We start from the raw sequence: 21,760 nt of genomic DNA, 5'->3' as shown, positions 1-21,760 counted from the left end.
GTGTGTGTGTGTGTGTGTTGTGGCAGAGAGTGAACCACACACACACACATCAGTTTCTGGATGTCTGAAACACCTCAGCATCCCTGCTGAGCTAAGAACAGTCCACCAAGCAAAAAGCACACATAGGCATCCTGTGACCAGAAACTGACCACTGTAGTGTCCATGTGTTCTTGGGTTTGTGAAAGGCGCTACATAAATGACTAACACATACTGTAGCAACAGATGAGCTGTAATAACTTGACAACTACTAATACAAAGAAAAGTAAGTGGAGTGAGCATTGGACCTGGTTGTCCTGAATACTTTTGTGTGCATACGGACACAGACACAGATTTGAAAATACAGAAACTGAGAAATAACATGTCAGTGTACCAACATATACACAATGGACCAGCTCTATTTGTTACGCTGGGCTTGCTTCAACCGAACAGGCAGGGTACAGTTTGATTGCCCTTGGAGAATAAGATTGCCTGCTGTTTCTTTTGATTTCATATACTGCAAGTGTCCTTCATAGTTCTTGAACTAACAGTTTGATCAGATTTGGAAATATGTTCGTTGAGGGCTCTTTAAGACAGCCTTGGGCCTTTGGGGTCCACTTTTCAAGGAATGCATGGCATTTCAAAGTTTATCTGCTTACAGTCGCCCTCCCCTGTAAAAGTCAAAGCTTCCAGCCAGCCACTGGGAAGTATTTATGAAAAGTGAGGAAGGCACAAGTAGGCAAAATAAAAAGAAAAGAAAATAAAAAAAAAAATAAAAAAAAAACACACACACACTGGAGAAAGGTAAGTACACCAGACGCACCGGAGTAAGAAAAGAAGGTCTGGCTGTTCAATTAGCCCTACTCCCTAAGCTATTTACAGCCTCTGTATGTATGTGTGTGTGTGTACGCGTTTGTACACCTGCACCTTTGCGACATAGAAGCAGACACGCACATGGCAACACACACTGACTTATACTGCTCTGACCAGCCGGCCCGACCTTGATCTTGTGCTATACGCTTCTTAATAGCTCTAATTGGATGAGCCCTGATTTACAAGAAAGGGAAACTGAAAACTCCACATGAGCCCTGACCTCAAGAGAACAGGCACAATGAGAGGGTTTGTAACAAAGTTCCCTTTCTGTGCTCCTCTGAAGGAGAGCATGCAATGTTAAAGTATTACTTTAGGACCTTACCTAAAAAATAAAATTACCATTGAACTAAGAGCTAAACCTTGTTAGTACAAATCATTAGGCTATGATTTTCCAAAAATATCAATATTTAGAAAATAAACACTTAAACACGTACAGTACACATACCTAATCACTTTTCCTGCAATAACACAGAGGACTGTCCACAAAGATCTTGTCAGCAATCCTTACTGGTAATATACATTTAGGATGTAAACTAATTTTGAAGATCTACAAATACGCATTCTGGGATCTGTAGTGATTTTTATTTCAGCAATGACACCACCACAATTGCATTTGTTTTCTCTGAAACCTGTTTGGAAAGCTCCACTCTGAGTATCTGTATTTGTTGTGGTTTGCCTGCTTTGCCACTGGAGGTTACCTTGACTAATGCACTAGTGGATTCTAATAGTCTTATTCTGGATTTGTGTACCCTGGAAGATAAACTATATTGCAAAAGTATTCACTCACCAAACCAAATAATCAAATCCAGGTGTTCCAATCACTTCCATTGACACGGGGGTATAAAACCATGCACCTAGGCATGCAGACGGATTTTATAAACATTCGTTAAAGAATGGGTTCTCAGGAGCTCAGTGAATTTCAGCGTGGTACTGTGATAGGATGTCGCCAGTCATGAAATTTCCTCACTACTAAATGTTCCACAGTCCCACATGTGACTGGGAACGACAGCAACTCAGCCACAAAGTGGTAGGCCACGCAATATGACAGTGGTGGTCTGCAAATCACTATTCTTCATCTGGCAATCAAAAGGAGAGTCTGAGCTTAACCCTATAGGTTAAGAATGGGATATCACTCAATTTCATATGCGTGCAAAGGTAGGCAAGGGAATACTTTACACTAGTTACAACTCATGCCACCTGAACACTGCTTTCTAAAAGTGTGCAAAAAGTCTGATTCCGAAGCACCTGATAACATGAGAAAAACGCACAAAATTTAATTTAAAATTGAAAAGCGTGTCTGCTTTTTTTTTTTTTTTTTTTTTTAAACTGCAAATATATTCCCATAGCTCCCAAGTGGCAGAATCTGAAATTCAACGCTCTACACATAGCCATAAAAATGGTGTCAATTGACAAACTGTGTATTAAAAACCTAAGGGATGGACACGGCATTTAACCATGGTACCAAATCCAGCGCTAACTGCACTTACTTAACGGTTTAACACCTAAAACTGTCATTTTTGAAGTGCATTATATATGGGGTAGGGAGCCATTTGGGACACATTAGTAAGTTATGGCCAAAATATTTGAGAACTGTGCTCAGGACTTTCCAACACACTCTCTTCCTCAGACACACACACACACTTTCGCTTTGAACTTGGCCACTCCCACGAACTATTAAAACAGACACATTTACTATTTCGTTTATTTAAAAACGACTTTTAAAAGTAGTCACAACGTTTGCTCAGTTGTATGTTTAAAAAATATTTAACGTAATAAACTAATTACATAGTAATCTGAAGTGGAATGGAAGACAGCTATATGTTCTGAAGCTAAAGTCATTCGAACTTTTCGGTCCACCTTAAATATCGCTGAAGTTCCATTCAGACGTCCTGATTTAAGGTGGAACGGAATATTCGAATAGGACGTAAACTTCGGTGTGGCTATAAGTGAATGGAATAAAGTGAATACCTGCGGCTGGTGATACACCCGGTCTTTGACTCTGGTGTCCGTTTAAACCGTGTGTGTGGGTGTGTTTGCAAGAGAGGGATTTTCGCGGGCGTGGCGTACGTGACGGTGTTTGTACTGCTCGCAGAGACACGGTTCTTCTTTGCCCTCATGGTTCCTCGACCATGAAGACTCCGGCCACTACAATAGCCTCCCCCTGAGCGAGAGGAACAAAGACTCAAATGTTTGCGACTTAACACACGTCAGTGTCTCGTTGTGAAAAAGTGTGTGTGTGTGTGTGTGTGTGTGTGTGTAAACCCGTTCATTAGTTCACGTGAGGGCATGTGTTAAAGTGACATTCTAAAAAAAGTTTCAAAACTTAAAATAATTCAATGCTTAAAAAGTAAACACATTCATACAGAGTGGTCGGATGTGAAATTGTTCTTTTTCAGAGAAATTAACAGCCTGACTTTTCTTTACAGTGGTGGTGACAGGAACCAGGCGTCTCACTGTCAACAAAGCAATTATAACCACTTTAAAGCTGCCCTGGGGAAGTGATGTAGTTGCATAAAACGTGCAAACATTTTGCAATGTTTGTGCTGCCTGCAGTTTCCCCTAAGCATGCTCTCATTGAAGGAGCACTCAAAGAGAATAGTGATGGAAATGTGTCCTACATTATGGAATTAGATGCGTGTCAAAATGATTGATTGTGGTGAATGAAAAACAATATTTGAAATGCAAGAAATATGACATCAAATCTAAACTTGGCGCTTATTTAAAACAAACAAAACTTCTGCTCTCAAGCTTGGTCCATATACCAGGCCCTAGGCCCCACAACTGGACTACCCTGAGCTGACCATTCAGTCCAACTGGGATCATGTGTATAGCTTTACTGACTTGTACCATATCTTACATTTAAATTCCCCCTAATTAATAATCAGAAAAAAATTAGAATGAAAAAATGTCAACAAAATGCTGGCCATATTGTATTTATAAAGGCTAATTTTTGACTATGCTTGGCACTATCTAAAAAAATTCATTTTTTATATGATTGTGCATTTTATGGCACACAGAACGTGATGTCAGTGAATCGGCTCATTAGGTTCTCAGTTTGCAACGGCACTTAATTTACAATCCAAAATATAATGTATCTTCTTAAAGTGGACCTCTACAAATGTGGGGAAACGTAATTCTTTCTGGTTTGTTTACATTCAGGGTCTCCATGGCTTTTAAGGTGGAACAGTATTTTTGAAAAGAAAATTATCACAGAAACCCATTTGTAGCTTGAGTTGTTTAGTTTTGTAGCACTTTAAGGCAGTTAACCCTCTTCTGAAATTGGACATATTTGCAACTTAAGTGATTCAAAACAGCAAAAATAAGGACTGCAGATCTAGCAAATGGTAAGGAAACATCTCCTGAATTTTATAAATAGTTTTTTGGATTACAGTGCTGAACTTTGTCTTTGTGTATATGTACTGTATATTGGAAGCTGTTTTAGTTTTAATACACATTTTTGATATTACAACTCCAGGACAAGTACAAATGCCATTAGTTTTGGTCACTAGAAGCGTACTTTAGCAGGTAGCACATGTAAATACTGATTTATCATGTTTTTCCCCCCATCACTGCTTTAAAATTCAATAATAGGAACCTATATTTTCTAGTAAAAACAAAAAATCAATCAGCTCTGTCTCTGATTACATTTAGTAAATTCCTCAGAACAGATTCAATACAACAGTTAATATTTTAGCACAGCAAATCCTGCTGACTTTATCAGTACACGAGTACAGTACAGAGCTCTGTGATACTATGGTATTTCCAGTGGAGCAGCAAACCACGGCAGTCCTCGTGGTCTGGTTTTGACCACATTCAGGAATAACAGTCACATAACCAAATACTCTGGGCACACGAGTTTTAAAAATGTTGTTAGCAAAACCACAGGAATCCCCTGTCTCGTATCCACACAAGACTCATAAATAAAGCCACAAAGTGTTACCCATTTTTTACTGGAACATTCACTAGACTGATAGAGATGACACAGTACCACTTTTATATTCCAGTGCTGATACTAAAACCTTGAGTATTGCCCAATACCAGTTTGTCGTCCTAAGAAATGACAAGATTTAAAATGAAATATTTAACTGAAACACAGTTTAAAAAAAATCCCATTTAATTTATTAGGAGACCACATTCCTGGTTTGTTCGTTTTTATTTGGATTAAGCTCAAGGTAAGCTTTATTTTGTAGACTTAACATAGATTAAGTCCAAAATGCCTGCTAGGTGACTTGTTCACTCATTCATTCAATTAATGGAACTGCTTCATGCCTTCAGGATCAAGAAGGGTCCAGAGCCTACACACAATCACTGGCTACAAGGAAGAAACACACCCATCACACACTCATCCAGACACACACACACAACCCTGTGGACTATTTCACAAACACTCCCCCAGTAACTGACACATACGGTCACTTCTGCACAGCTGGTCTACCTACCAACATGTGCTTTTGGAGTGTGGGAGGAAACCCACACAGACACAGGGAGAACACACAACATCTTCTTTAAGGCAGGGATTGAACCCACAACCCCCTTTTTGATATCCAGTATTGGCCAATAGCATTCAGTACTCGTTTTTAACTCTTGAATAATACTCACAAAATGAGAGCAAGGACCAGAATTTCATTATGACACTCGGGATCAGTGCTGCTGTTTGGACAGAAATAAATGGATTGTAATCGCTATGGGCATAGTTTTCAAAAGCATGTCTTTACTGCAGCACAGTGAATACTATATATATATGTATTACTGCACAGCTCTGACATTAAAATGAAGAGCCTAAACTTAACAAGCTATAATACATAGTTTAGAGATTGCAGCCTGGGTGTTCTGTTACGCTTAGGCAATGGAGCACTTAACAGTGAGCAGGCGAGCGCACCCACACGCACACACACTTCCCTGAATGACACACCCCCACTGAAGCAGAGTACAAAATGCCTGCCATTGGTAGTAAAATCATTGCACTACTTCACTAACGAATACAAGCAACAGCTGAAATGTTTTACAATTTTGTTGCACTTCCCCAAGCCTTTCCTTACCTGAGCGCTGAGCAGTGCAGCAGCTATGTGGTTAAATGCAGAGCGGAAAGTTTACAGAAGGAAAGTCTGAGCAAGTGTTCCACAAGTTTTGGTTTACAGTGTGAGTACTCTGCATCCGAAGTACGAGCAAAGTCACTCCTCCTCTTGCTCACTCCCCTGTACACGCCCACTAGAACTCTCACAATGACACTCTCTCTCCCTCTCTCTCTCTCTCACACACACACACACACACACACACACACACTTTCTCACCACCTCCCTCCCCTCAAAGCTTGTTCTCTGTTTATTTCTGTTTCCACCCTCCTCTCTTCCAATCTCATGCCATGTCTGCACGGCAGATTTCCTATTCCTGACAGGAGCAGAAAAGGGGCGTCAAGGATTTGGGCAACTGAACAGAGCTGTCACTCTTGGTTGTCTCTTTTGGGTTATTGACCCATTACCTTATTTTTTTAAAAATCTGAAAATCTGGTTCTTACTGTGAAAGACCACAATGTATGTATTAAAATAATTTAAAAAATCTGCTTCTACTCAGGCTTCCGAATATTGGACATGGTTCTTAGTGTAGAAAAAACGTAATCAGTCCTTCCCATGTCCTGTGTGATCACTGAAAAGCAAGTCTGCATTAATAACATCCAGTGTCCATTTGTGGAGTCATTACCACTTTTGTTCCTTCTTGTAGACTCATATATTCCTATAGAGTCCCTTGGCTGTACACACACACTCTCTGTAGGGCATGGTTTACATTCCCTCACTCACACCCTCTCCATTGGGAAACAGGTTGGTGCATGCACGTCCTCAGCTGACTGTGCCCTCGACTGCGCCGAGTGTAGACTGACTGCAGGCGCCTGCCCCTCACTCTCCTAAAGAGCACATTCTTGTTTAAGCTTAGCCCCCTCCTACCCTTAACCTTTAACACACTGGAGCAGCCAGGAAGCCTGTTTTCATGGGGGTTTCACTCGGCACCAGGCACAAGGCACCTGGGCCTCCAGTTAGCTTTCATTCAGGATCGTCTGGGATTCACATTCTTGCTTGGACAGATGAATCTGGAGAGTGTAAATGTTGGAGACATCTCGATTTCACTCCACAAAGCTTTATGCTAAATGTTATGGAACAGCCCTTTGGGTTAGAGTTGATGGAGAAAATATTGAAGTGCACAAGGCATATCTTGCTTTTTAAAAAGTGGCAGTTTGATACACTATGGTTCCCTGTGCTCTTTCTGGAACTTCTTTATCCCCACACGCTCACAGACGGCATCATAGTTCGCACTGAAATATCTACTCTTCTTTGGTTCCAGCAGGGAATTAACTTTTCTGGTTCTCAAAGCAATATATACTGGTGGAAACACAGTATTTCCAAATTAGGTTAACAAACAGGAATTTCACCAGTTCCACGTTGGTGTAAAAGGGCAACAGTAAACAGTAGCATTACATCTTTAGCATTACATACATTAGAAGGGACCCTTCTAAGGACCATTTATACCCTTCTAGCCCACATTTGTCACGTATTAAGCTTAGTCCCTTGTGCAACTACTCCAGACAGTCATTTTACAGTTCCTGCATTTCTATGGACATTATATAAGTTGTGTTTATACAAATTTGAACATGTCCATAATAAGTGCACATTAACGTAGCAGAGTATGCTATTTATGTGGCTCCAAAATGCATCATGAGGGCAGTACAGTGGTGCTGAGCGTAGTGGTGCTGTCACACAGCTCCAGGGCCCTCTGGGTTTTCTCCAGGGGCTCTGAATTACACCCAAAGTCTAAAAACACATGTTGGTAGGTGGATTGGCCTATGGGGGCACATAGGTGTGAGTGAATGGAATGAGGCCCTGCCCAGGGTCTATTCCTGCCTTGTGCCCAGTGCTTTCAGGTAGGCTCTGAATTCTAAAGTTTTTTGAAAAATCCACATTCAGACAAATACAAAAAACAGTTGCATTATCATGCCAGTCCAGTAGGGGGCCATAGTGCCTCTTAAAGAGAAACATCAAAACACCACGAATCATGAGAAAAATGGGGTTCATCCCAAATCACTCCATACACCCTATGTGGTGCATTAAGCAAGTCATAAAATGATAAATCTAAATCTTAGTGCATTATATATCTGTAATGCAACATTAATATTTATTCATGTGTGGAATCTGAAATCTAGTGATATCTGAATTGTAGTTTTATGACTTATGTACTTCACTATAGAGGGAGTTAGGAGCTGTGATGTCAGTGTTTCTGAAAATATCAGTTTTCCCCGTCCACGTGAGAACAATGAAAACAGTGCTTTAAAAAAAATCTCCACCTTTGAGAGCATTGTCCAAAACCTCAGTTTTCAGTGACATAAAAAAAACAATTTTATTGGTTTATTGTATTTGAAAATATCTGTATCAGTGTGGATGGGCTCTGAGTAATGTTAATAATACTGGCGCCTTTAAAGAGTTTAGTAGTGTGGGTCAGGAACTTAACAACCCACATGCTTTTGAAGTTCTGTCACTGATTAACCTCCAGTTTGCTATCAAGTCACTTTACGCAGTTATAACATGAAGCACAAAAGATTACACATTAAACAGTTCACCCTGCCAAGACATCAAGTCAGGCAACTTATCACCCAATCGAGCCATGTGCTGAATACAAGGTCCAACCATTTGGCACGGGCAAAGTTTTAACAGACCACCATTACATGGATCATGGGAGACATCTGTTGTTAGAGCAGAATGAGTTTTAGTAGCAAACACTGAAATAGCAGCTGCTTCTGTGTGTTTGAATGATGTCAGTGCTGCACTTTAGAAACTGAAGTTCCGCAGAGACCAACAATGTAGCGGCAAACACTGTGACTGGGTCACTTTCACTTCCTTACACTGAAAAATTTCACTTCTGGATTCTTACAAAGGCATGGCAATGAAAGAGTTGGTGTTAATGCTTCATAGGTTAAAGCAGTCATCCTAAGACTGTTGACCAGCTTGGATCTTGAGTCTTGTCTCAAAGTTCACAGCACGATAAAAATGCACGATAAAGTGTTTTGTAGCCATTACGGCTGATGTGGTTTAGTCTTATCACACCAGAGATACGCAGGAAGAGACTTCTAGCAGTGTCGCTGATAGTGGAAAAACTATTTAAACATTTCAGTGCCAAAGTCAACCTTAAATACATTTTTAGATGCTTAAGGATCTGGAACTGGCTCGTACTTGATCACACACAACTTGATACAGAGTGGATAGTCTGGATCAGGTGTGCTGGGGAACTGGAAAAGAACTGGGGAATGGTTGAAAACATTGGGTCTGGTACATTACATGATGCCCTGTGCTCTTTCTGGAACTTCATTATCTCCACACTTACAGACGTCATCACAAAAATTGGCCTGGACACTGCTGGTACTATTAGAAACTTTTAGAGCTTTGTGGGACTTGCACTTTGCATTAATGACAATGGCCTGCTTTGAAATTGTCTTCTGATTTTTGATTACATCATGGTGCCCCAGAGGACAAAATAATACTGACCAATGATATCATATGTCCACTCCCCCTTCTGTCATCAAGGGAATAAGTTCCACTAGCTCAAAGACCTTCCCCGCTGTGCATTGTGACTGTTGATTCATTTTGATTTAAAATAGTCATAAAAACAGATATAGCTGTTTAATGTGTAATAGTTGTATGACTTTTTAAAACAAGCTAGTTTTTCAAACACTAATTAGTTATTCACCAATATGTGCCCAAAACCACCTCCCATAATTCACTCTTTTTACAGAGCCCTGTGATTTATTAGCAGTTTTATCTATCGATATATATATAGGGCAATTGCTGCTATAAATTAGAGAGAGAGAGAGAGAGAGAGAGAGAGAGATATGAATTTTCTGTTCTTTCCCTTCCAAGGAAAATTGCCAAGCATTCCATTTCCTCAGATATAGCCTTCATGCTCCAACATGTCATTCATTCCTTCTGAGACAATCGTGAGACAATCTAAGCTATGGGTGAACAGCCATCTTACGTAAACCAATCTCTGCTTCTATAAAATGTCTTGTTTACCTCCAGCAATGGTGACTACAGTGAATAGTGTTCAGATCTCTTCAATGCTTAATAAAAAACACTCATAGCTGGAAGATTCCCTCCTGCCACTCATAAAAGTGTGGGAAATGTGAGATGGGATTTGGATTTTAGAAGTGTTAGATGGCTCTGTAACAGCCAAACTAGGGTCTGTTTCACAGCTGGAAGGACAACGCCTTATACTCAATATTACACAGAACAGGCTCCTTACTCAGAATGAGCCCACTGCTTACTCGGTAGTTTTTGAGAAACAGTGACCAGTTTATGACACCCATCAAACCAAGTGTGGGATACTCTGCAGTTATACTTATACAGAAACACAGTGACTTCCTGTGAAGCTGCATGCTAAGTGTCACTATTCAGAGGGAAAAAAATGTGAGACATTCACACGTATGTCCAATACCTTGACAAATGCTTTCCTTTACACAATCCTCAGGAGATTAAAGATTTGAAAACAGATGATGCCTCCAGGTGAGTCCTAAAACGAACAGCTGGCCTTGCTCTCAGGGTACGTATGAGTCTCTCCCCCATCCCTGCATGCCACAACGGTCACATCTGTCAGCTGATGTGGCTGATCTGGGCAGTGTGTGTTCTCCTCCAATGAGCTGTACTGCTCAGCGACAGCTCGAAAAGAAGTAATGGGCTGATCTCTTTGACTCGGACTCACACAGGAGTGTCCAGTAGGGACATCATTGCTTGTTCTCTTGACCAATTTACCTTAGTTTTGAGTGTAAATTATTTGGGAAAACTATAAAAAACCTGCTTTACGAAATAACCCCAAAAGGTCTAAGTAACCCAAAATGTTGGGGTAGTATTCTTAGATGCATTCAGACAGGTTCCCACGCATTGATTAATCCTAATTCAGAACCTAATATATTTGACAATGTGGATTTAGCATTGGCAGTGCAGTTTAGTGTAAGACTAGGCTTAATCCCTGTCTGGGATAACAGGTCTTGATTGCCTGGCTAAGCCAAGATTGAGCTTTAAAAAAAAAGATATGCATAGCCAAAAGAGACTCAAACCCATACATGCTCATACTTATACACACCCAAATACACAGACCTATTTTGCCCCCAAACCTTAGCCCTATTTCAAATAGAGGGACAGGAAGTCAAAGGACTGAGTGGGTAATTACAGTATTCTATTTCATAAACCACTTAGATCCTTAACGCTGTTGCATAAGAGGGGCTTACCCTCTTGAACACAGGCTTAGAAGTTACCAATAAAGAACGGATCACGATGATATCCACAGCAAAACTATCATTCACGCTAGTGAAAGATTACACCGAGTTATTGCTATGGAGATACACAAACATAGGCCCATTTTGTGGAGGCCCAAATTCAGTCCAGTTTAAGATCAAGTCAGAAGGCTATTTAAAGTATTGCCTGACCTGTAACATGATCAGGGCCCATCAATTAGGCATGTCAACTGACTGTGGCAGTGGAGCTTGGCGAGATCTGCTGCCCTTACAAAGTAAATAGTGGAAGTTAAGGGGTGGAAGCTGCTACTAGAGGCAGGTTAGCAATAGTTCCACAAGCCAGACAATGCTTCTGTATAAATGAAGTCGTATGAAATCAAGATAGTAACGATTTGTATTAGGTTTTGTTTAATACGTATTCAGTAATCATACATTTATAAACCTCGGATTTGTTGTTTTTGTGAAACCATCTGGAGAACAGACAAAATCATGGTCCCTTTTTAAATGTTTATTTCAAGTAGCTTTTAGGGCACAAATGAGAATGTGCTTAAATATAATATTAAACAATTTAATGTGGATCTTAATTTTGGTGGCAGACTGTTACAGAGCTCTGTTTAAGGTAGAAAGATCTTAACATTTTAAGGTAGGGTGGAACAAGCACTCAAATACAGTTATAGCAACATTTAATGTGGAACCTCTGAATGTGGAAAGTGTTTTTTTTTTTTTTTAATCATTTTCATGTATTTATTTATTGAATTATTTTGCAGCCACACGTGTTTACAAGATAATAGCCATCCGTTTGTTGATTAGCTCATACTCCTCTGTCCTCATTCACAATGGGGTGGTTCCCTATCTCACCTCCCCTGGTTTCAAGGGGTCTTGGGGAGTGAAAGCAAGATGGTGACATGTGATTAGTCACCACAAAGTGGCTCGGTCACTGCGGCATATTTCCGGGATCAGCACTGCAGAAACTGCACTATGCAACTGTTGGAGGATGGTAGGAAATCACGCCCTTTACCTCCCTCTCCCCTTGATTTCAGGACAGTGCTGTATGCGTTAATTACACAGTGCAGCTGTATGAGGAGCCTGGGTGCAAAAATTCCAAATCTTACTGTGATGTGGTGAGAACATCACCATCTAACACTTAGTGTTTCTTTAAGGGCAGCAACACAAACAAACCCACAAGAAAATAATTTGTACACATCAACAGACGTACAAAGATACTTTAATCTAGAGCAATGTAAAGATATTAGTCAGGAGTTATAGCAAACCAGTCACATCCAAACTTCACATAAAGGGTTTATCATGTGAAAGACACAGTTATGCCTAGTAGCTCATGTGGTTGGTGGTTACCAAATCTGGTAAAAATAACCAGCAAGAGGATTTCCTCATGCAGTCACAAGATTTTGTTTAATGTTTTTCAGGTGTTTCAAAAGCCACATTAGCTTTTCCTCTGAAATCACATGACAGCAATATTCAAGCCTTAAAACTGCCTCAATTTCCAGGTAACAGCTAGAATCACCTGAATTTACAGAAACTGAAACTGAGATTGCAAATATCTTGTTTCTTTAAAGGGGACATGTTCAGTTCGTCTGGAGCCTACCAACCCACAAACTGTGAGACAAAACTGCCCAGACAGTTTTTTGTGATCTGTCCAAATCTGAAAACTGATTTGATTCTTGATATATTTATTACAATTCATTTTCTCAGGCAAAAGCAATAATTTTTTATTCAACTGATGCCACAACTGTCAAAAAGTAAAAAAACAAACAAAAAAAAAAACACCTGAACCGACGGTTCATAAGTTCATCTTGATTGGTTCAAGAGCAGGGACCCACTGTCATAAGACAGAAATTCCAGGTTTAGCTGAATCTAAGATTAAAGTTAGCTGACTGAGAAGCAAATCTAGGATCATAAGACAGACCCTTGCTTTGTAAAATGCCCCTTAGGGCTCTTTATTTGCTGGACATCTTTGGAAATAGTCTCTTCACCAACAGGAAATTTGGAGGAACCAACCAGACTAGCAGGATTTCTTTCCAATAAAATAAATATACACTTATTCCTTTGAAGTGGTTTAGATGTAATTCAACGTATTTGTCTTTGGTCAGTTCTTGCAAAGACACTCACTTTCAGCCTGAAAGCCCCATTCTACAAGTTGAGGATTGGTTCCTTGGGTTTATGATGTGAGAAACCCTGTCTGTCTGAAATGGCCTGTTAACCCCTTTCCACCACGTGGGACCGGTTCGGATCTCGTTCGCAAACCTAATTTTGAACCATACATGAATTGGTTTGCAAACCAGAAAAGTATGATCTCAAGTGGAACCAAAGGGTATCAGGTTCTTAAAAGCTGTCCGTGGGCGTGTTGATCTGAAGAAACTAAAAAAAACAAAAAAAACAAAAAGCTGCTCAGAGCCTCAAATAACGCATTGTAAATTCACAGCATGTACAGCATGTTATGTTAATAAATAAAAGGAAATAAAACAGGAAAGTGCTCCGGTGGTGTGTTTTCCAGTTTTCATGTTTGACACGAGGCACATTGGCTACATTTATCCACTGCTCAGAAACTCAAGTAGGATGACAACATGTTCATTATATCTCACTCTGATCTGACCCCACTCTACACAGTGGAGAAACCATGACTGTGTCCTGACTCTATTTGTTTATCACTGGCTCTGGTGCTAATGGGAGCACAGCAAGGTTCCAAGAATCCTGAACAAAACTGGTTTAAAAACTACAGTTGTTTTGGTGGAAATGGCTATGTTTGAGACTCTCTTTGGAATACTGCAAAGCGAATACACTCAGTCATGAGGCTGACAGCTTATTTTGTTCATGATACGTCTTCTAGCATATATACAGCACCACATCGACATGTTATGAAGATAAATTCACTTGATTTTCATTAGAGGGGATCTTTAAAAGCTATTGGACCTGAGCACTTGATCCCAAAGTCTTAAGTAACTAAAAGGGATTGGAATACTGGATGATTTCTGACTGGCACTGCACAATAAGTGAGCCTATCATGTCTGAGATCATGAGCAGCAGATTACAGTGCATGTGTGAAAAGGGCACTAATCATGTGGAAGGCAGGGGTGTTATAAACACATTACACTTACTGCTTACTCATAACAATCAAATGTTTGTGTTTAATGGCATCTACAAATATGCACATGAGAACTATCAGATATAGGTTTAGGGCCACTGTTGCCATACTAGCACTTCCCTAAAAACATCCCAAGTGCTTACAATTCCTCCCACCTTCAAGATCAGAATATCTCACTCTTGAAACAGACACTGTTGTAGGGTCATTTAGGACAGAGAGCCTCTTTAAATATACCCCGCTTCACTGAAACTCCCTCTAGGGGATTTCACAAAAGAGCATTCCTCGGAAAGATGGTTATGTTTAAGGGGAAGTCCAGTTGTTATTCCATAGTTCTGCAAACTTATAAATGCTTCCTCTGAAAATCAAGCGATTTACCTTGTTAATATATCCATGCTGAGTTTTACGCTAGAAAAACATCAACAGCTGAGTATTTCAGCTTTGAAACAGCAGAGTTCACAAGACAGTCTCAAATAGGCAAAATCAGACAGCCAGGGTTTCTTACATCACAAACCCAAGGAACCAATGCCCTCACAGCTTGCAGGGTGGGACTTTCAAGAAGCAGGAAAGCTGCAAACAGAGGTGGGGACTAACTGTGTGTCACAGAACTGTGCCTACTGGGAAAGCTATTTCATAACATAAGTAGTAAAATGTCACCTGGTGTTTTAGACATTGTTTTATGATAGTTCTGAGACAGTTTAGGCCTCAAATGTACGTCTGTTAATGACAGAGAAGCAAATGAAGGCAAAACAGTATCCAAAGAATCTGCCACAGGGACTATGAGAAGAACTCAGGGGGACTTTAAATGCAAAATATGACTTAATAAAAACACATTTTGCAAATTAAGTACATTTTCCTTTAAGCCATAAGTATGTGTCTAATAATGTGTTGTCTTTTCTCCTAGCATTTCTTAATCCAAGCAGGTGCATTCCGAAAAGCAGTATGATTTCTCAGGTGGCCAGATGTCCCTGACATGTTTTCCTACTGAACATGCTTGACTCTGGGATTAATTTGTCTGGCTAAGTTGAGAAATCCTGCTTTGTGGGGGAAAAAAACTCTTAGGTGTAAAAGTATGTGTCCAATAGAAATGTAGGTTATACATCCTCCTGGATTTTGACTGAAGTTGTATAGCTAAATACTGGGGTGGGGGGGTGTGCAGGAGGTCTCCAACAAAGCAGACTTTCTCAGTTTAGCCAGATAACTTAAGCCTGTTCAATACGAACAGAGCGGAGAGTCTTACTGGACAATCCCCAACTTTGGGTTTAACTTAGCTGGAGAACTGAGAAATCCTGCTTTTTTGGGATACACCCTGGACTTCTCAGTTAGCCAGATAACTTAAGCCCAAAAGTGAGAATTATCCAATAGGAACGTCCCTTAGCTGTTTTCCAATTGGACAGGCTTGGCTGTGGGCATAAGTTATCATCTGACTTGTGAAACACCCCTCAGCTTTGTGAACTGTAAAACCCTGGACTTGTAAGGTTATGTAACGTGAACTGTTTAGGAGACAACAGGGAAAAGCTAACCACATGGATGCGTCCCAAATCACACACTACCCCACACTACAGACTTCACTAAAAAATACACTAACAGTGACGCAATATCTTTAAAACACCATTGAGTTCAGTAGCACGCGGCTCTGGACGCACCCCTGCTCTGGGGGAAACCACTACAAACACCGAAATAACGCGTTTTAACGGCGTATCCCGAAGCAGAATAATACGGAAAGAACTGACACAAAGCACACGTATAAAGCCCAATGAAAAACAGCGGAAAAACAGATTTTAACCGCGCTACTCACTCTGAAAGAAAGCAATCAGCTGATATAGCAACGGTGACTCAGGAGTCGCCACGACTTCCGCGCTCGCACTCCGACGAACCGGGCTCCGGACCAATCAGCAACGACCTTCCTCCGCCGCTCCGCCAGTGCCGAGCGGAGGCGTCCACCGTCATAACGTCAGCCGCTCAAGCCTCCGCGCGAAAGTAGGGCGGGGCGTCGAGAGGCGCGAACACGCCTACGCGCCAACCAATCACAGCCGGCGAGAGACAAGAATATGGGCGGGGATTCTGCTTTATTGACAACAATGTCACCAATAGAAAATCACAGCGCGGCACTAGTGGGTCACGTGGGCTGCGAAGGGGATTTTTAAAGGCGCGGGACGTCGCGTGAAGCAGCGGAGGAATTTTACCGAGAAAAGTTTTATGAGGAGAAATGTATTAGAAATGTTTATTACTGAACGTAATGTTAAAATCAAAATCCCACGTAGAATAACCGCAAGTTCATCTCAAATCTTTTAGCAACAACATTGACTTAACTGACTTCGTAAATTCAAACCTTTAAAAGTGATATTTCTACAGATTTCTACATAATACCCTCGTTGAGATGTAAACAAAGTCTGTCAGAATTATTTCAATAAATCAATTTGGTTTACTATCCAAAAAGATATAGCGTTTATAGCCATATCATGTTAATAAATGTAAAATAAAAAGGGGAAAAAACAATTTATTTGAATATTATCTTGTGTTATTATCTCTCCACCATTCATTCATTCATTCATTCATTCATTCATTCGTTTATCCATTCATTCTGTGTAATTGCTTCACACTGAGCATGGTCGCAGTGGGTTAAAAGTCTACAAAGCAGGAACACACCATGGACAGGGCGCAGTCCATCCCAGAGCATCACACACTCAGTTTTAAGGAGTGTCTGCGGACGTTTGGACATTGTGCGCGCGCGTGTGTGTATGTGTAAATATATATAAATATTAATTTAAAAACCTCTAGGGGGAGGGCGGATAAAGGATGTCTCTCTAAACCCCAATAGACGTTTCAGTAGCCCAGAGCAATTACAGCTAATCCGATGTGCTATTGTTGATTGGGCCAAAGGTTAAACTAAGCATCTAAATACTGCAATCTCTCAGGATCCTAATTTTATTGCACTTGTAGTGATACATATTTCAATTAGAGGCATATGTGATTGCAGTTCTTCTGCTGTACAGCACCTGCCAAGACAATTATTAACAGTAGATAAACAGATCTGCTCTCCATAGGAGAGTTCATTACGTGGTGGGTGTGTGCTCTAAATGGGCGTGGGCCTCAGAGCAGGGATTACAGTAGGATAACACCTCCCACACACACAGACAGACACACACACATGCACTTTCATGCAAAGTCTGTTGCAATGGCATTCATAAGTTGTTATTGTGAGCAAAGGTGAGCTTCACATGTCCATTTAAAGGTTCCACATTCTTTACAGCTTTGAAGTGTGGTGGGAGTGTCAAAGGTGCGCTTAAGTTGACATGGACATTTGAGGCTGTGCGTATACGTACGTGTGTGTGTGCAGCTATGCAGTTCAAGCTGGACACTATTTTTTACTCTTTGACCTTCATCTTTAAACTCACCTCAGATACCCTTATACACAGTTGCACGAGGCACAGATGTTGACACAAATGGCTTAAAGCCCCTGAGGAATATGGAGCTAGTGCTTTATACATTTACATTGATGTAAGTGTCTAAGAAAAGCATAAGCTGAAAGCTGTGAACAGATTACAGAAGGATAATTATCCATATTTTTCACAATTTTAACCATCAACCTGTTGAGCAACATTATATATCTATCTATATATATATATATATTCATTCATCATCTGTAACCCTTATCCAGTTCAGGGTCGCGGTGGGTCCAGAGCCTACCTGGAATCATTGGGCGCAAGGCAGGAATACACCCTGGAGGGGGCGCCAGTCCTTCACAGGGCAACACACACACTCATACATTCACTCACACACTCACACCTAAGGACACTTTTGAGTCGCCAATCCACCTACCAACATGTGTCTTTGGACTGTGGGAGGAAATCGGAGCACCCGGAGATATATATATATATATATATATATATATATATAGTTGAGAATGGCACTTTTTACATGCACAAAAATAAAATTACAAATGCTGATGCTTAGTATTTTAAATGAGCATAGACTACTTTGGATGTATGTACACCTTTCATGTATTAAGTGCAAGAAAGTCCACAAATAAAGTTTTTTTTAATTTTAAATATATATATATAAATCAGTATTACACATTAGCCCCAAAAGTCAATTATAATTTTTTTTTTTTTTTTCATTTAGAAAAGAAAATACCTGTCTTTTCTTTTTACATCTCCTATGTTTTTTTAGTGGCTCAGTTTCAGTTTTTTGAATAAATCTCAGCAGGATGTTTATCCACACATTCAAGGTCCAGTCTTAGAAGTTGGTTATATTCTGCTTTTCACAGTCCAGCTGATCCCAAACACATTTGGTGACACTGAGGTCTGGTGAGGGCCAGTCTATTTCTGTGCTATATCCAGCAGCTTCTTTGTTCAGTTTCAAATGTTATTCTTTTATTTATTTATTTATTTATGTTTTATTTTTGTTATTTTAGATTATCCAGCTCCAGGGACCTGGAGGTTGTGGGTTCGATTCCCGCTCCGGGTGACTGTCTGTGAGGAGTTGGTGTGTTCTCCCCGTGTCCGCGTGGGTTTCCTCCGGGTGCTCCGGTTTCCTCCCACAGTCCAAAAACACACGTTGGTAGGTGGATTGGCGACTCAAAAAGTGTCCGTAGGTGTGAGTGTGTGAGTGAATGTGACCTACTTCAGCTCTCATTCTTTTCACAGTTGCCCAACCATTTAGAACCTGATTGAAATATGAACAGAATCTTAAGCCAAAAGACAAATCTGTGAGTTTTTCTCCTCTAATGGTATCAGCTGTGCAAACCCACTATCCCTGTCCAACTAGGTGTTATTTGGCCTAAAAGGCAAGCTGTTAGTGAGCCCACTTTTGCCCTCAGGGACACAGTTTAAGCAGTTGTGGTTACCTTTTACAAACATTTGGCAGTTCTCATACCCTCATAATTTTTCACCTCTTCTTCAAAGCACAGCACAGGTCCGGGACCTCTGACCACAATTCTTTGGACAGAAAGCTCAAAGCGTGCATGCTGTCCTTCAATAACTTGATCTAGGCCTTCAGAGGAAACCTTTAAATCACACTGAGCAACACACAGAACAGCTACAGCACAGAGTCCAAAGAGGGCAAAAACATTCATCAGCTGTTTTTCAAAAGGCATTTCGTGTCATGTCTGGATTTGCATAACACCTGGTTACACTGTGTTTCATTTCCGCAAAATAGTCATAACTCACTTTTACAAGGCCATTTATATTTTATATTCCCACATTTATATTTTCCTTAGACAGTCAGCATTTGTTACTGAGGCTTTTAAACATTGAAAAAATCAGCTGAAAATCAGCTTACAATGTTTCTATACTTCTTTGCATTATGTACAGGTTCTTTACATTTGAAACATTCTTCACAGTCACACTTCTCATTTACAAACATGATTATCTTAAGGGCCATCAACTGAAAGTTTTTTGGGGAACTAAAATTGGTTCTTCTATGGCAGAGTTATTCAAAAGCTTTCCTGCGGAGGCCCCCTTGCTAGTTTTTTGAGAACTTGGCACCCCACCTGGAACTAAATCAACCTCGTCAATATGCAAACTACCACCGTATATGGTACATGTTTATATCTTCACATTTGAGCATAGATCAATTTGTGGCTTGAGAAAACTGATCATCTGCTGCATGTTTAGCTCTCACAAACGTGTCCATCTTTTGCTAGCAGTGCTCAAACATGTGTAGCTCATTTGCCTTGCAGTGCCCCCCTTGGAAAAGCTCCCCACTTTTGGAACCACTGCCATAGTTCATTCATTCATTCATTGTCTGTGGGGGGGTGACACACACTCACATATTCACTCATACCATACTTTTGAGTAGCCAATCCACCTACCACTGTCCACTTCCATAGGGATTAATCCCAAAAAAAAAACAAAAAACAAAATCAAGGAGTCACCCTGCATTATCCAGTAAAACCATCATTGTACCTTTCATGCTAATTTTATTTTTATTAATTTATTTATTAATTTATTTACATTTTTAAAATCTGAAACTAATAGCTAGCTAAGCAGCTAAACTAATAAATCAACTATCTGTGCAATTTTGTTGTACTAATTTTTGGTAATAATAATGTAGCTGTTCGAGACTGATAATGCTAGCTAGCTGTTTGCTGAGTGCTTTTTTTTTTTAAACAATACTCATTTTATCCTCCAGTGGAACCTGTTTCTCTCTGTAACTCTAGCCACACCAAGCTTAATATGCTTAACTGAACCTGTGTTAGGTGGAGAATTAGTGTCAAAGACACCTTCAGAGCAAACAGAGTAGGAAATAGGCAACTAAACCTTGCTTCTGTCTTTGAAGTAGCAGCTAGAGCCTCTCCATTAGAAAATTCAATGTGAAAATTCATGGTTTAAGCTAATCCTCAACAAACAAATAGATACAAACATCGATAGTGCATTCCTGCTGATATAGGCATGCTAATATATTCTCACGTTTATTACCTTATCTTTGCTGTCCAATTAAAAACATGTATCTCCCAAAATGGTAACTTTACAGGAAAAGGAAATAACCTTTTTTTTTAACTTTGAATGGAAGTGAATGTAAAAGATTTTATTCCAAGTCATTTTGGAGCATTTCTATTGGTTCATTCATCAAGAAAGTTTCACACAACGTGAAGGGCAGCTGTTGTGTTCAAATGATGTCGTAAACTACAAATCCACAAAAATGGTGATAAATTGTTTTTAATTGGAGAGCATTGATATACACCCATCAGGCACAAGAGAAAAGAAAAATGATGGGTTTAGTGAACAACATGATTATCTTGTTATTGTGATAACTGTCAAGCAGGAAAATTAGCAAGTGTAAGGATTTGAATGATTTTGACAATTTGGTCAAAATCCTTTTGTCAGAGCCTGTCCAGAATGGCAGGTCAGGTCCTGTAGTGTGTTCCGAGTAAAAGGTGGTACCTAAATGGCTTGAGGAAAGACATTTGGTGAATAAGCGACAGGTTCATGGGCTCCCAAGGTTCACAGATGCAAAAGGTAGAACAGTGTCAGCACACAGCCATGATGTATATCAACTTTCTATCAAGGTCAGCGTTAATGTCTTCAGCATTGTGTGTGCTACAGTAGCTCTATTGTTGGTTCAGACCAGATAAGCTAGCCTCTACTTCCCCCCTGCATCAGTGAGCAAGTGATCCATGACCTTGCAGTTGGTTCACTGGTTCTCCTGCCTTGGACACATTTCATAGGTACTAACCACTGCTAGTGGGGCCCCAGAAGACCTACTTTGGCTAGTCATCTGGCCAAAACATTACGACCATCACAATCTGGGCCTTGTCAAAGTAATTCAGTGCCTTACACTTGTCCATTTTTCCTGCTTCAAACACCATCCCTTTTACAGGTGCCATTGTAGTGAGAAAAGTAATGTTATTAACTTCACCTGATGCTTTTATTCTTGTGGCTAATCAGTTTACATATTAAAGCAATGTTTATGGTGGGCAGAAAAATAGACGCACTCTATGCTGGTAGTGTAGCGTCCTCTAACGTCCAAATATGGTAGTACTCCAACTGTCCGTTGCAGTTGTTGTTTGGAGTTGAATGAATGAAAGACTTAATCAGGTACGT

The 21,760-nt window shown here is 40.2% G+C and overlaps 1 protein-coding gene across 6 annotated transcripts in view; it reads right to left on the bottom strand.

Annotated features, from left to right (window-relative positions):
• mtmr4 (myotubularin related protein 4) overlaps nucleotides 1-21,760 on the bottom strand; it is a 93,106-nt gene that overhangs the window by 65,314 nt on the left and 6,032 nt on the right. The window contains exon 1 of one of the 6 annotated variants that reach the window (XM_066652306.1): nucleotides 16,012-16,143. The exons of 2 other annotated variants lie outside the window; for them this stretch is intronic. The gene's annotated coding sequence lies outside the window, so the exon portion shown is untranslated. Of the gene's footprint in view, nucleotides 1-5,888; nucleotides 5,964-16,011; nucleotides 16,144-21,760 lie in introns of those variants that run through there. 3 more of the 6 variants (XM_066652348.1, XM_066652339.1, XM_066652321.1) reach the window with 3 other exon arrangements.

Source organism: Hoplias malabaricus, chromosome 2, assembly GCF_029633855.1.
Source record: "Hoplias malabaricus isolate fHopMal1 chromosome 2, fHopMal1.hap1, whole genome shotgun sequence".
Taxonomy (NCBI): domain Eukaryota; kingdom Metazoa; phylum Chordata; class Actinopteri; order Characiformes; family Erythrinidae; genus Hoplias; species Hoplias malabaricus.
The sequence above is the reverse complement of the archived record's forward strand: the minus strand, read 5'-3'. Positions and strand labels throughout refer to the sequence as shown.